This window comes from Coffea arabica, chromosome 11c (assembly GCF_036785885.1).
Source record: "Coffea arabica cultivar ET-39 chromosome 11c, Coffea Arabica ET-39 HiFi, whole genome shotgun sequence".
Classification (NCBI taxonomy): Eukaryota; Viridiplantae; Streptophyta; class Magnoliopsida; order Gentianales; family Rubiaceae; genus Coffea; species Coffea arabica.
Genome location: NC_092330.1, coordinates 28,278,716 through 28,282,576, shown reverse-complemented (window position 1 = coordinate 28,282,576; position 3,861 = coordinate 28,278,716). Strand labels below are relative to the sequence as shown.

At 31.9% G+C, this 3,861-nt stretch overlaps 1 long non-coding RNA gene across 1 annotated transcript; it reads left to right on the top strand.

The window, feature by feature from the left end:
- Positions 1-1,352: 1,352 nt before the first annotated feature.
- On the top strand, positions 1,353-2,580 carry LOC140016696 (uncharacterized). Its single transcript, XR_011822894.1, has 2 exons — positions 1,353-1,494; positions 2,061-2,580. It is a non-coding gene; the product is annotated as an uncharacterized lncRNA (long non-coding RNA).
- Positions 2,581-3,861: the final 1,281 nt, after the last annotated feature.

The window sequence follows — 3,861 nt, the reverse complement described above, 5'->3', positions numbered from 1 at the left end:
ATAGCGGAGTGGTAGAGGATGCTGATCGACCGATAGTGAGTTTCTCAATTTTTTCTTTAGGTTAATTATAGAAACGCCCTATGGTTTAGCAGATTTTCAACTTAACCCCAAACTTTTGTTAAACTGTGGAGGCCAAAGGCCTATTATTGAGGACATATCGATGGGATCAAAATGCTAGCCGTATCTTGATTCAAAAGTCTCTTAAGTTGATAAAGTGGTGTACTGCACAGTTTTGATATGTTAACTTCTCTCCATGTCTATACCAACAGATGAGTCTAGATCCTGCGAATTATACTTCTTATTTTCTGGATCAAGTTATGATACTAGCTTTTTGTTGAAACTGTACCAAATGACAAGTCTAGTTCATGCTAATTATGATTCTTGCTTCCTTGATCAAGTTATGATATTGGCTCTCTACTCGAACTTTTTCGATGAGTGAAATTATCACAAACGAGTTGGTTCAAGCATTAAATTTCTCAATCCTCCGTCTCATGCAACTGTTAGTTATTTAAAATTTAAAAAAAAAAAAGAAAGAAAAACAATTAAAAGACTATTATACCCTATCATGTTTTGTATTTTTCCTTCTCCTTAATCTACCTCACCTTTTGTAAGATCCCACATTTAGAACCCCCTACTTTTTTCACTCAAGAAGGGCTCGTGATACCCGAAACTCTTAATTATATTATTAGCACATTATAATTATCCAAAAAGTGACTCTAGTAGAGAAAACTATGAATTAACAGTACGATTTATCAAGTTTTGATCAGCCTACAAAAACTAAGTACATCAAAAAATAAGTATTTAAAATAATAAGAAATAGGAATGAAAATCAGGTTGAAACCTATTTTTCTGTAATTTTTCCAATCACTGAACCCTATTGACTAGACCTCTCAAGGTTAAATCTTGAGTTGCAAACTTAAAATTTGTTTTTCGTGTGAAAAGTTGACTTTTAATCCATGAGAAATCTGGCCTTGAAACTATTTTTAATGAATCCACATGGGAGAACTTCCTTATTTACATGTAATATTTTAAGTGAATAGTATGCACATCCATTTACTTAAAATATTACAAAAAAAAAAATAAGTCCTACATGCTAATAACTTAATTTTCTTATGGCTTGAATGCAGCTAGATTAAACCTGAAGGAACAACTTACAATTACCAAAAGTTGTGCTACCATTCTTTTCCATAAACACGTGTCCATGACAAGTGTCCTATGCTTGACGTGTTTGGCGCACGTATGCAACGGGCTTGACACGTGTCACTCCATATTCTTCTAATGCTGACTAATTTCTTTCAAGTAATCCTATAAATAAGGACTTTTTTCTTCCATTTGTAACACCAAAGGCAAAGAACCACTAACATAAATTTGTAGTTGAATGTAAGGCGAGTGGATGACGGTGTGAAAAAGGGAAGGAAGAGAGTATAAAAAAAAAGAATGACAGAAAGATGGTATTGAGACATTGACAAGTCAACCTTAGATAAGAAAATCCATGTAAGTGTCCATTGCATTCAGTAGTGATAATATTGCATTCATATAGTTATTCTCTAATAGCTTTCTTATTACATATTAAACATATAGTTACTGAGGTGCATCCATAGCAATAGTTGTGTTAGCCTAATGCTAAAAGAAGATAAATTGAAATTAATGATTGCTAGTCTCGAGTGTTCAAAAACTATTATGATGTATGCGTTTATCTTGTTTAAATGATAAATTCTTATTTAAGGTGAACAAACTTTCCACATTGCTATATTGCATATGCAATATTGTCCTTATGAATCCGGATGTATACTCTATCACACCGAAAAGTGATTGATTGCATTGGCTCGCAAGTACAATAAACCTTTTGCTGGTTGTGTACTTTATCGAACCAGAAAGTGTTCACAAATTGTTTTGCCAAAGAATTGTATCGTGATTACTTGTACTTGATCATACCAGTTGTGTACTTTATCGCATTAGTGCTAGTGTTATGTCTATAATATGCCTTAATCCATCGAGCAAGCAAAGGGTTATATTGAACATCATTTCACACATTGGTCCACAACCCACGACTTGGGCAGGAGATTGTCCATTTATTGGGCCAAGAGTGAAAAGCAGTTTTGGAATTGACCTAAATGATTGTTGAAGAAAAAGGCTGAACGCATGATGGTGGTATGAGGTGAAACCAGATCGTCACTGACAATCAGTACCATATCCTTCCATTATGTTGTGATTTGTCTGTTTAATGGTACTTATGCGTATTAAAGATGTACAAAATCTAGTGAATTTAAGTAGAACTTAATTTCCACTGCATAATGATGAATTGTAAAAATGTCTCTGCAGTAAACAAAATCTATTGTTGATCTTTAAATTAGGCATTGAATGAGTCCTAACGTGAGTTAGGGACTTCACTATTAATAAAGTCTTAAGGCGGTGGAGTTGAGGTATGATAGAAGTGCTATCAAAGCATTAAGCCATCCTATGCTAGGATTTGTCCAAAGTCCTGTTAGGAGTTTAGACTTGTGATCTAACTTGTACTTGAGGTTGGAGCAATTTACATTCAGAAGCAACCGATATAAATTATAGATTAACTTTACCTCATGTTTTTGGATTGCATTTTAAAGAAAAGAATCTTTTATGGATATTTATTAGCTCATACCAAGAGGTAAAACATCCATGTGAGGAGATAATTATATAGTATTAAATATTGAATTTTGTTATCCTAATTAATAATAAGTTTAACTCCTGATCATGATCGTAAAAGATTTTGACACTGAAAATTAAGTTGTACCTTTGATAATAATTACTAATCAAACAAATACTCTAATTAATAAGATATGTCTAAAAAACTTAAGAAAAGCAACTTTGAGTACTATGGGATTGAATGCATTTTGCTACAAATTTGATGCTTTATACATCTACAAGTTATTTAATCCATTGTAAAAATAAAGTGCGCAATATGTAGTACATATATGTATTAGATGAAAGACTTTACTTGCTGCAAATTCTATACTTCACTAAATTAAGTCCTTGGTCTTGAATGTAGGTTGTAAATTACTAACCAAAATCATAGCTTATGGAATAAATAAATAAACAAAATGGGCTTTCCTATGCAAATATATTATGGCTAACTATTTTAAAATAAATAGTACATGGTACAAAGGCATATTTGATAAATTTTTATTGATATACAAAAAGCCTACATTAGAAGGATTGTTAACATCTAGCATATGAATATAGCAATCATGTGACAATTTTGTCTAGGAAAAAGGAAATGGCTCTAATAGTAAGTTTAGGATTCAAGCTTGAGATTCTTCTCATAGAAGGAGACTAGAAACTTCTACTAAATTTATTAGTGGTAGACTCTTTATTTTCCAATGAATAACTAAAGTGCTTAAGATCATGGTTCCATTCCTTTAATTATTGCCTCATAAGTTTTGATTTGAGATAGGTAATTAGAAAAACCATAAGACTATATGTAATACTAGTAAAGTTTTGTGCACTTGGACAACCTAAAATTGTTTTTATAAAATTCTCTCTTAATATAATACTATTTGGATAAGAGTCACAAAGTTTATTGAGAAACATTACCTTTGGTACTCATTTTACCTTTCAAATTAAGCAAACAAGAAAATAAAAAGTATGGGTTCAGTGGAAAGAGATTATTCATATATAGTTCTTCAAAAACTAAACTCGTCTCTAAAGATGGAATGAAGTTTGTTATTAAGGACGTACATGGAAGTAAACCAATCACAAGGATGCCCCATAGGATGACACAAGCCAAATTGGAAGAACTCGAGGCATGACGATAGAATAATGATTTATCCAAACTAAGTGTGTACCATGGGAAATTGTTGTATTATTTGTTAAAAAATAAGATAG